Here is a 12,500-nt window from a genome sequence, read left to right as displayed (position 1 = left end):
TACCTACACATTCCAGCAGTGGGCAAACACACAACTCTCTCACACACACACACACACTCTCTCTCTCTCTCTGCCATCAATCTCGCAAGGTGATTAGAGTGATGACGTCAGAGAACACAACACATAAACTCTGCTATAGGTGACAGACCTAAATCACTTTCAGAAATTTGTAGAGCAAAAATGCAACCTCCCTCACCCCTTCCTGTCCTTTGAATTAGGTGTGTGTGTGTGTGTGTGTGTGTGTGTTTTAGAAAAGTGTCCATGTTGTCCAGTATGTTTAAAAGAGTATAGAGCCAGTGCACCACCTCAGACCATTTCTTTTTTCTGGTCCTCCTCAGTATGACCCAGTTGGATTCAGTTTCCTGTCCTTTCAAGTCTAAGATTATTCTTTGATTGAGTTCCTATCGTCACAGTCCACTTGCACTGTCTCATCGCTATAAAAATGTTTCTTGGATGAAAAATACCAACCTTGATTGCTGAGCTTATACTTTCAGCTCCACATGGTATGTGCCCATTTTGTGTGGACCAAAAGAGCTTTCAAGGGAGGGAGAGAGAGATGGCATAGAGTGGAAGCTGCTAATGGTTGCAGTGACCTTGAAACTCCCCAAACTAAATTGTCCTCCATTTGGTGCAGAATGGGGGAATGGACCTTAGTTACAGAGTACTGCTCCACAGGTCATGCCTTTGTTCAACTATGCTTGTGTAAGTCCTTCTCTCTCTCTCTCGCTCTCTCTCTCTCTCTCTCACCATCTATCTCTCCCTCTCTCTCCCTCTCTTTATCTCTATTTGTGTCTCATTCTCTCCCCTCTTTTATTTTCTGCCCCCCTCTGCTCTCTCTCCATCTCTCTCTTTCATTTCTTGCTCCCTCTCCCTCCATATCTGTCCCTTTCCTTCTCTCACTCCTCTTTCTGTGTTTTTTTTCTCCTTCACCCTTTTAAACCCTCTCTCCCCTCTGTTGGCTCTGGTCTTCTTATCTCTGTTTCTTTGTCTGTGCTTTGCGGATTGGGCAATGGTAGGTGTCACACCTTTCTTCCTCGTTCTCTATCTTACCCTCTCTCCCTCACTCTGTCTCTTTGGGAAGCGGGTGCGGAGCAGTGGCAGTAATGCGCTGAGATTTCCATCTCCCACTGGCTCTCTCCTTTGTGCGTGTCCCTAAACAGCCCCAGGAGGGCCCTACCCACGGGCCGCGGGGCCTCACTGACTGACTGACACGCCCTCTCCAGTCCACTATCTGTTCATCCAGAAAGTAATCCTGTTTTGTTTTGTTCCGTTATTTGATATTTTTTTCCCTTTCAAAGATGTCTTATAAAGCTGGCCGCACTGTTTTTTTTTTTTCATGTCCGCCCTACACATCACAAGGTGTTAGCCATCTTATAAATGGATTACCAGAGGTATTGTTTCCACTAGCAACAGAGAAGCCCTATTGGATGCTCTCTGTGTTGTGTCCGTGAGGCACACAGGGTCTTTCGTGTATTTGCCCGAACATTTCAAATATTTAACAGGATGGGTGTTTCATAGAGCATTTCACTTCTGTTGAGCATATATAATACATCTCTCCTCCAACCAATGGATCAATTTCATGATGAAAAGCTGGACGAGGCCAGAGATTTTCTAAATGAGTGTTGTGATGCGTTTCATTTATTTTCAGTTAGTAACAGTGGAAGCTCATCAGCATGGCATCTTCCATCGTCACAGTCAAATACCCCGGCCGTGATTTATGGTATTGCTCTCCCTCTACGCTTTGTTGGCGCTGCATTAATAACAAGCTAATTTTCCAAACCACTGCCTTAACTGAGGTGAATAAAAGGAATTTAGTAAATTGCTTACCTTTCATTTGTTGTTATTTTCTGCTCGGAGGGAATAATAGGCATTCAAAGGCTCTGCTGCATGCCTTACCTGCCGTATGTGTGTGTGTGTGTGTGTGTGTGAGTGTGTTTGTATTTATATATATATACAAATATATATATATATATATACTGTATATATATATTTGCATGGCTTTTTCAAATGCCTGTACTTGCCTGAGGTTGTCCCAGCTTCGGCAAAAAAATTAGAAACAATTGAATAATATGAAAGATTATTTTTTTGTATTATTATTTCAAAACGTAGGGAGAGACGAAAGGGCCCCCTGCTGATCGCCAAGAGTTAATGGAAAGGGCAAAATCCTCACCCAAGAATAAAAAGCAGCGTGATTGCACAGCGCATTACGTGGAGCGATTTTCAGAAATGGATTTCAAAAGAAAATATAAAAGTGTGTAATGAAGCCTAATAGCGAATATTGTACCTACGCCGCATATTTCCTCTGGGAGACAAATACACTTTTAATGAAGTCTGTCAGCGAAACAGAAAAAAAAGGCAAATGTAATTCAGGAGCAAGTGGAATAACATTTGCGACGCATCTTCTTCTCGGTACTACCACACACGGTCAGCAAATCTTTCCATTGTCTTATTTCTTCTGCCGAGAAAGAGATGAAAGCGTTCCCATGCAGCCCCCCCTCCCCTCCCCCCCTCCCCTCACTTCTGAAATCAAAAATAGTCCCCAATTATGGAGTCGGAGAAAAGGCGTCGTTGGAGAGAGGCGAGAGTCTGAATCTTCCTGTCTGCATCCGTCAGCCGCTGCCGTGAACGACGGCGCTGTGCGCTTCTCTGCTGAAAATAATAATTTGCGCGCAGACGAGCCGGCAGACGTGGGGCAGCACAATAGCAGGCCTGATCAGAAATGATAATAGTAATCTCATCTCTGCATGTATTAGGGCCGACGCAGCCTCTCTCACTGCAGCACCCAGCCTCAACAAGCCACCATTTCGCCCCATGCCATGCAGCCCCGTGGGCAGGAAATGTGAGCTAAATATCAGAAATGATATTGCAGCGAATAAAGGAGACTGAGCTGAATGGAGATGATGACTGTAGTCACCAGAAGTGTGGTCTCACAGTTAATGTCGCAGGGTCATGATGAACCTGCCCTTACAGCTGGGTCAATGTGTTTGCAGAGAGCAAACTGTTTGTTTTTTAAAATCGAAACTGCAAAAAAATAAAACAAAATAGTACTTTTCATTTGTTTTGAAACAGTTCCGCCACTTTTAACATAAATCTCACCCAAAGCAGTGCAAGAGAGGTCAGAGCAACAACGGCTGTGCTACACTGAGTCCCTGCAGAAATGATTTTATGCACAAAGTCCCTCCTTTTCCAGGCCCTTTCCCCGTGTTTGGCAGCAGACTGCAGTCGTGACTCACATCACCATTCGAACGTTAATGGAAAGTGCCTGCTGGAAAGCTCTTGTGCAGCCTCGCCTGCAAGAGAAAAGCGCTCCAACAAGCCAGTAATGGACGTTTTTTGAGTTCTGTTCTAAACGCCTTGCCAAACAGCAACATCTCCTGCCACGCGTTCTTTTTGCATGTAGTCTTTCTCTCTCACCGCGAATGTAACGCTTTAGAAATGAGAGCGCTAATTCTGTCGTGTTTGCCCATCATAGCGGAGTGTTCCAGTTTCCCTTTGAGCGTGCTGTGAAAGCATCGAGTGGCCCATATGATGATGGATGACATGTGGAGATGGGTGGGTTCGTGAGTCTGGATAAAGTGGAAGAACGTGGAGCACACTTTTTATTCCGCCAAGAAAAGCACAGGCAGGCAGAGAGAGAGAGAGAGAGAGACAGAGACAGAGAGAGAGACATAGAGAGAGAGAGAGAGAGAGAGAGAGAGAGAGAGAGAGAGAGAGAGAGAGTAAGTAAGTGGATTCATGCGGGTGAGGCTGGCTAGCGAGGTTGGAGGGGTCAGGTCACTTGATATGAATCCTTAAATCCCTCGCAAATGGGCCTTCATCTGTCTGTGTGAGTAGTGATTGGCACAGAACCGTAATGTGGTGAGTTTGCAAACATGAGCGATACTTCAGACTTGTCTGAACCCACAGCAGAGTGAGATGCTGTAGACATTTTTGTTGTTGTTGTTCTTTGCAAGACTTTTGGCTTTGGTTCTTCACCGTTTCAAGACTTCAGCCTTCAGCAGGTAAAGCTGCAAAGCTGTAAAGCTGTGTACTGATGGACAGAAAGGGGGGGGGAGAGAGAGGGGAGAGAGAGGTCAAGGTCAAGGTAACTTTATTAGTACCTGAGGGTAGATTTTGTTGCAGGTAAAAGAGTGGGCTGATTACATACACAGACAACATTAATGACATTTGACATAAAACGGACACAGACAACATTAATGACATTTGACATAAAACGGACAGTGTACGGTCCATAAGTTAAAAGATTAGTGTGTTGTCTGACCATTTGTAGTCTATAGTCTGGCTATTTAGTGTTTTAATAGCTGAGGGAACAAAACTGCCCCTGTACCTCTTAGAGGGAGTGTGTGTGTGTGTGTGTGTGTGTGTGTGTGTGTGTGTGTGTGTGTGTGTGTGTGTGTGTGTGTGTCTGTCTGTGTGTCTGTGTGTCTGTGTGTCTGTGTGTCTGTGTGTCTGTGTGTGTGTGTGTGTGTGTGTGTGTGTGTGTGTGTGTGTGTTTGTGTTTGTGTTTGTGTTCGGTTTGTGTTTGTGTTAGTGTTAGTGTTTTGACTTCCGAGTCACTCATATAGAACTGCACCCAGTGTATAAGATCAGAAAAGATTTGCAGCCAGAACTGATTGGTCCATTCCAAAGTGTTTGGCCCTTCGGATGCTGCCTAATCTGGCCGAAGACATTTCCCAATCTCTCGTTCTTTGGATGGACACCTCTCGATGGAGGCCTGTTTCTCCTCCCACCCCCATCTCATTTCTTTTCTCCCTGGGCAGAAAGTAGCGACAGGAGATCAATATGATGAATGGCTTTTATGAGGGGTCTGTATCAATGTCATACAAGTGCTGTGGCGACGGCAGGGTCGGGGAGCGGCTCGGCTGAATGCATTAGCTCGCCTCCATCTCATCTTCACAGCCGGGAGCGCTCTAACCCGTGGTCATTAACACACGCATTAAGATCCTTCTCTCTCTCTCTCTCTCCGCCAATCACCCTCTCCCATCCTCTACGCTGCTGTCCCTGCAACTCATAAAAAAACTTTAAAACCAATAATGACATGTCTATGTTATATACTAGCAAGAGCAGAGGAAAAAAAGGGGGGGGAAAATGATGGTAGAGAAATGTTCTTTTCTGAAATTGGAATCCGCAGAAGTTTATTGCCACCGCCCTGGATCTATGGGTTCAGTTGAACAGGAAGGTGGGGGTCATAACTCTGTATCATTAAAGTTTAACCATTTTGGTAAATATCTTAATTATGGATTTTTATGGCTCTTTTATGGAAGTTTTCAGAGGTGTTTTTTTACAGAGATGCCATCTGCTGTAGAAGTACGATGAAAGTAGAATCATTTCAGAAAAGAAGAAAAATCTCTGAGCCTCGTCCTCAATCTCCACGTCTGCGAGTAACTGAGGTGGGGGTGGGGGGTTGAGATGCTCTGAGTATGGATGGAGACGAAGGCTACAGAGAAGCGCTCTTCTCTCTTGTCATGTGGAACCCTTGTTTACCTTCAAGTCACGCTGAATTATGCAGTGCACTCGCACTGCTTGGACACTATTCACCAAGATGCAGGTACTAAATATACACAGTGCTTGACAAGGAGTGTTATTTTATGTCCCCTCCATGGAGGCTAAATGGATGTTTGGACCAGAGAGTTCCATTATGGGGAGGGTGATTGCTGATGATCCACTATTGTGGCCCCTTTGGAGAGTTACTTCAGTGACGTGTGTGTGTTATATATATATAGATATATGTGCATATATATATATATATATATATATATATATCTGATGCATTCTTGGGGCTGCCCTTATGAAAACATCTATCAAGAGGTGCAGCCTTCTTCACTGGAAGGCTTTACCCTGTAAGCAAAATGACGTCCCCTAGACGTCCCGTAATGGTCTCTCTGAACGTTCTAAAAACGTAAATGTGTATGGTTCCCGTGACAACTTTAGGACGTTTTGCACGACGTTCCAAGACCGTCCCGAGGACGTTGCGGTGACAACTGAGAAACGTTTTCTATAGGTCCTGGGGACGTTATGCAGGACGTTGCAAGCACCTCCCGAGGGCATTGTGGTTACGTCTGGGGAACGTGTTTCTATAGGTCCTGGGGACGTTCTGCAGGAAGTTGCAAGAACGTCCTGAGGGCATTGTGGTGACATCTACAAAACCTATTTTAGACGTCCTGGGTACGTTATTCAAAGATGCACCGCGGACGTAGCAGGCACGACCGTTTTTGCTGAGCTAAATGAAGAAAATAAAATAATAATAGATCGCGGAGCCGTCATTTTGCTTACAGTGCGCACACACACACAAGTTCATTTATATTACACATTTCATATGATATGCATAGACACAGACACACACGATTACAAACTTGATTGCGGGCATGGGAATTGAACCGTAAACCTTCCTATTACTAAACGAGATCGCTACCTACTGTCCTAACACTGTCTGATTACTATAGTGCCACTTTAACAGGTTTATCACAGTGTGAGACAGCCAACAAACTTAGTCTTTTTTGAGGAAAAGCATATTGTAGCAATCTCAGTCACTGCGCATTGAGGGTTTTCCGTAATGATTCCTTTTTTAATTAACATCACGGACGTGCGGGCAGGGAGGCAGAATAACTAGCCAAACTAAGAATGATGAAATAAAATAAATATGAATGCTTCTGTACTGATCTGTGCTATAAATGTAATGTCTGCATGATTCCAATACAATGCATACATAGGAAGGTGACCAAGTGTCTAGCTTTAACATATTGAGCTTTCCACAGGCCTTCAAAGATGGTGCAACAGAACGAAGAGCTCACCGGTCAAATTGTCTGATTGGAATTTCTTTAAAAATCCCGTCTCGCAAACACAATTTTGACAACAATCCTAATATTACGTAAGGCCTATAAAGCAAACGTGCACTGCCCTTATTATGTTTAAAAGGAACAGGCTAATCTGCCGTTAGAAAGTTATTTAACAACACGCATATGCTGCATTTTAAAGCGCAAACCCTCGGTTTCAAACGAGGAGCGAACTGAGTGAGAAGGATCCAACATGGCCAAGCAGACTAGCCTTAAAAGCTTTTTTTCAGAGGCCAAAAACATCTGATGAGGGTAAACATTCTGACGAGGATGAACCTGTAATACCTGCAGTGTTGCGCGTTTCCTTTTATTACCGTGCGTGAGCGCGCGGAAGAGCCGAGAGCGGTATTGCAGACAGAGATTTTGAAAAATTATAGCACTCGCCTCATATTGAAAATTGGAGCTGTGAACGTAGTTCAAAATTATGAATTATCAACAATGAACTGAGCAAGTTCATGTAGAAAGTGAACTTTCCAAACACTGAATACCTGAAGCCCTAGATGTTCGAACAGCATCACCAAAGAAAAAGCTGAAATGTCGGGCGTTTATGTCGTTATGGAGTGACAAGTTCTCTTGGCTCAGGTGCGAGGTAATTGATAGTCACAGTAAAATGTGCAAAGGATTCACAAGAGGGTCGAATAATTTAAGAATCTCTGCTCTCATTGAACAGAGCAATGACCATGTTGCGGCGCTCATTTTAACGCCACAGCAGGTTGCGCTTAAAGGCCACTTATTGACGCGCATCAGACATAAATGTTTTTGTTTCCCATTGTAAACTTAGGAAAATAAACATGTTGCATTCTAAAATACCTGATTATGTTATTATTTAAGCTATGCATGCCGTCAGTTTTCTTCAATGGGCTAATTTAGAAGCAGAAATAGGCTAGATATTTGGCCGGCTTATCATTAAAATGTCGGGCAAATGAAAATCATTTTTCTCTAGCGGAACTTCTGGTTCAGAGAGGACCATCAGAGGACCAAATAAGAACGGTCCCTAAAAGTCCGTTTTAAGGCTCATGCGAACGTCACGCAGAGGACCTGCAGGTAAAGGTTACGGGACGTTTTTAAATGACGTCCTGGGGATGTGTGCTGAGTTACCAAATTATAACGTTCCTTAATAGTCCGTTTTAAGGCTCATGCGAACGTCACGCAGAGGACCTGCAGGTAAAGGTTACGGGACGTTTTTAAATGACGTCCTGGGGATGTGTGCTGAGTTACCAAATTATAACGTTCCTTAATAGTCCGTTTTAAGGCTCATGCGAACGTCACGCAGAGGACCTGCAGGTAAAGGTTACGGGACGTTTTTAAATGACGTCCTGGGGACGTGTGCTGAGTGACCAAATTATAACGTTCCTTAATAGTCCGTTTTAAGGCTCATGCGAACGTCACGCAGAGGACCTGCAGGTAAAGGTTACGGGACGTTTTTAAATGACGTCCTGGGGACGTGTGCTGAGTGACCAAATTATAACGTTCCTTAATAGTCCGTTTTAAGGCTCATGCGAACGTCACGCAGAGGACCTGCAGGTAAAGGTTACGGGACGTTTTTAAATGACGTCCTGGGGACGTGTGCTAAGTGACCAAATTAAAACGTTCCTTAATAGTCCGTTTTAAGGCTCATGCGAACGTCACGCAGAGGACCTGCAGGTAAAGGTTATGGGGACGTTTTTAAATGACGTCCTGGGGACGTGTGCTGAGTGACCAAATTATAACGTTCCTTAATAGTCCGTTTTAAGGCTCATGCGAACGTTACGCAGAGGACCTGCAGGTAAAGGTTATGGGGACGTTTTTAAATGACGTCCTGGGGAGGTGTGCTGACAGACCAATTTATAAGGTTCCCTAAAAGTCCGATTTAAGACTCATGCGAACGTCGCAGAAGGACCAAACGTAGACTTGCTAAGAACGTCAAAAACGTTCTGGTAACGTCCTCTAGCGAACGTTGTGGCGGGGACCAATTGGGGACGATTGGGGACCTTGCGAATGTCCTGTTAACGTCCTGGGGACGTTCCCTGTTTGCGGGGTATCTTCTTCACGCCATCCACACACACCCTCCTTCCTTTCCTTTCCTTCCCTTTCCTGCTGTCCAGATGGCCATCGTTATGTGCATGTTCAAGTCTTGTTCCAGTTTGATAATCAGGAATTAAGCATGGAATACGGCCTTCCGCCGCTATTTTAATTCAATCAAAGAACCTTTTTAGCGCAGGTGCATTCAATAAGACCGATAAGAACGCTTGGCTCATTCTGACTCATTCCAGGGTAATGAGTTGCAATAACTCTCTATTTGCGTATCGCGCCCTCATCTGGTTTGTCAAGCCCTCTGTAATGACTAGTCTGGTAGCCTGACACCTTTGGTGCCGCAGGTTTGATGATTGCCGCTGCACACAGGTTGCACTCCAACAAAACACAGACTGCCGAGCTTCCTCACCGAGTTCTTCATCCCGACAATCTTGAGATTTTTCAGTTTTTGAGATCCTGAGATTTTAAATCATCCCACCTTCGTACATCTTTATTTCAGCGAGCGCAGATACAGCAGTGAGAGACAACCTGACAATGTAACCCAAGCGCCACCACGTCTCAGAGTGCATATTTTAGCGAGCAGTGGTGGCGGCAATGTGAAGTTATATCCTTTGGCTACATGAAGTAGTTGGAGGAGCTAGATGTGTGCAAGGGACAGAGTCTGGAGAACAATGTAACATTGTTACATGGGAGTGGATCCAAAACCTACCGTTCTCCCCCCCTCCCCAAGGGTCCAGCTCATGAAAGATGGCAGTCATTTGGGCCAGCTGAGGCGCCAGGATCCCTAGACTCTCCCGCACGGGAGGTGGTATGGAAGGCGTGGGGCTGGGGGTGCTGTGCCACTCGGTATTAATGGCTGCCGAGCGCTTGAACCGACAGGGCCGTCTAATGCTGATGAATGGTCATTACAGACCAGAGACAGGCAGTGGGAAGAGAGAGAGAGAGAAAGAGAGAGCGAGAGGGAGAGAAGGCTTTAATTTGTGCCTGGAATTTCTGTAAACTCGTTAATCACGTTAGCCGTGTTGGGCACAAAGCCCATCCAATCCACCCCCCACATCCTCTACCCACTCCCTCCTATTCTTCACCTCCCCGTCCTTTAGCATCAAGACGTACAGTGCTGAACACCATGTCTATAAAGCCTTTATTACATAGTCATTACATGATGGGCCTCATTAGGTCTGTGGCTCGTTTGTGCAGTTCATTCCTCAGGAATAACTGATGAGGCGGGTCATCCCCTCCCCAGCCATGCACACCTACATTCTCCTCTGCTGAATTTATTGAGTGTTAGGCATGTAGAAAGGTCAGGGGAGCCCCATCCCCCCCAAAGGCTGTGCCTTACGTCGAGCAGTAGGGAGATGTATGGAGATCTGGGAGCAGTGGTAGTACATTATGAGGTGCACACACTGCTGCTTGCTGCTTGTTGATAGACTGAGAGTGCAGAGGTGTGTGTTTGGAGGAGGGGGGGGGGACTGCTTGCTCGGAGAGAGCGAACTCCCCATTTGGCTTAATGATGAGAGGGAGGCCATTTGATAGATATCCCCAATTACTGACTCTGTGAATACACCGGGAAGTGCTAAATTGTCTAGGAATGTGTGAAGAAGAACCTAGTAAGAAGTAGGTCAGAGGAATTGAAGTGCTATACTTATTATAAAACACATTAAAGAAATGAAAAATTCTTCAATTCTCAAAAAAATTAAATATGAATGGCTCAGATTGAAAATAGAATGATGTAAAATAAAAATTATTTGAAATTCATGTCAGTGCATCTTATTTATACACTTGTTAGAATGTATTTCATGGTAGCTCTATGTTGTTATCTTTGATACTGTTTTTACAGCCAATAAACCACACTGGCACACCACTTCCCCTCTTTGCATTTGTGTAACATCCCCCTCAGCTAACCTTTTCCACTTATCCCAGAGTGCCAACTGAGCACTCCACCATCCACACCTCCCTTTTCCCTTTCCCTATACTACCCCCCTACCCCCATCTGTGCTCAAACCACTCTCCATTTCACTTTTGAAGACCAACTTTTTTTATCGCTGTGTATCTCTGAGAAGGCTGTCCTCTGGGGAGACCTCAAAGGACTTTTATTGCCCCAACCCCCCTCCCTACACACACACACACACACACATACCCCGCTCCCTCCTCTGCTTGCTCTGCTCAGGGGAACTCTGGTGTATCACGTTTAACACTTCCCTCGCATACACCCCTGTTTTGCTAAAAGCGGGCGAGTTTACCTAGGAGGCTGCCGTGTTTGTCTACCTGTGTGTGTGTGTTCAGTGTGTGTGTGTGTGTGTGTGTGTATGTGTGTGTGTGTTCTGTGTATGTGTGTGTGTCTGTGTGTGTGTGTGTTAAGGCATGCAACGGACGAGCGAGCGGGTGAGCGGGCGGTCACAGCCGGCACCGATGTCCCAGACAAGACCTCGCAGCTGGCATGCTCTGGGAATGAGGGAGCCGGTCAGGCTGTGGTTTTGCCGGACCATAACACACACATGAACGTATCAGCACTCAAACACACACACACACACATGGAAAAAACACACATGGTAACGTTTACAGATATCCACTCACACACAAACATAAACATGTGTGCAGGCTCATGCCTGTCAGTTTACATAAACAAGCAAACATGCAGACATGCACACGAGCGACATAGGACATACATGCTTACAAGTACCGTTGGATTGGTGCCATGTAGACGGGGTTTGCTTCTCTTTATTCATGCTGCGTCCGGCCACATCTGTCTGTTATTAATTCAGTGCATCAGTGTTGAATCAAAGCTCGCACTGTCGGCCTAAATGCATCAATACATTGAATTGGTCCCACTTGAATTGCATTTTAACGCTAGATAAAATGTGTTGATGTGTGAGATTGTGCGTGCGTGAGGGAGGGTGGGCTCAGCTGTTTCAAGCCACAACCTGTGGTGACGTGTTTCTGCATAGGTACAGTGTGTCGCAGCATCTCTGTGTGTATGTGAGTGTGTGAGTGTGTGTCGTTGGCACAGTTACCATCACGTTAATGTGGTACTCTAAAGTTGTTGGCCTGGAAACACGTAAAGCAGCTCCCGCTGGATTAATGGTGGCCCTTGTACCTCTCTCGTGTTTCAGACTGTGCAGAAAGCCGTGCCAATGATGCTATTTTACCAGTGATCGCATAGAGGCTGCACTCTGCTGTCATGCACTACCCCCTTCCTGGCTAATTGTAATTCAATAGCACGTAATCTAGAAATTGTTACGCGTTGCATTCCATAATGTGCCAAGTCAGTGCCAAGTCATGCTTGGCCTAGACAGTGTACTTCACGACTCAGGTAATTACAGCTTGTGTCTGTGCTAGTGTGTGCGTGTGTGTGTGTGTGTGAGAGAGAGAGAGAAACAGACAGTGAGAGTGAGTGTGAGAGACAGAGAGATGTGACTGCAAATAGATTTGTTAATGTGCATGTCTAAAATTGCAGCGCAAAATGAGTGCATTACGGAAAATGTATCACATTTGCTAACATTTATAATTCATAATGGAGAGAATTTGGGATGGAGAAGTTGGTGTAATGCTGAAAGACTCCTGGAGGTAATACCAGGCATCAATATTTAATGTGTACTGAGATAATGCCTCAAGCTGACCCAAAAGCACCATAGTGTGAGAGAGCTCTGAGTAATC

At 45.2% G+C, this 12,500-nt stretch overlaps 1 protein-coding gene across 2 annotated transcripts in view; it reads left to right on the top strand.

The window, feature by feature from the left end:
- ephb1 (EPH receptor B1) overlaps positions 1-12,500 on the top strand; it is a gene marked incomplete at both ends in the record, with an annotated part of 174,960 nt that overhangs the window by 56,505 nt on the left and 105,955 nt on the right. The gene's annotated exons all lie outside the window — the stretch shown is intronic.

Source organism: Sprattus sprattus (genome assembly GCF_963457725.1).
Source record: "Sprattus sprattus genome assembly, chromosome: 4".
In the NCBI taxonomy this organism is placed as follows: Eukaryota; Metazoa; Chordata; class Actinopteri; order Clupeiformes; family Clupeidae; genus Sprattus; species Sprattus sprattus.
The sequence above is the reverse complement of the archived record's forward strand: the minus strand, read 5'-3'. Positions and strand labels throughout refer to the sequence as shown.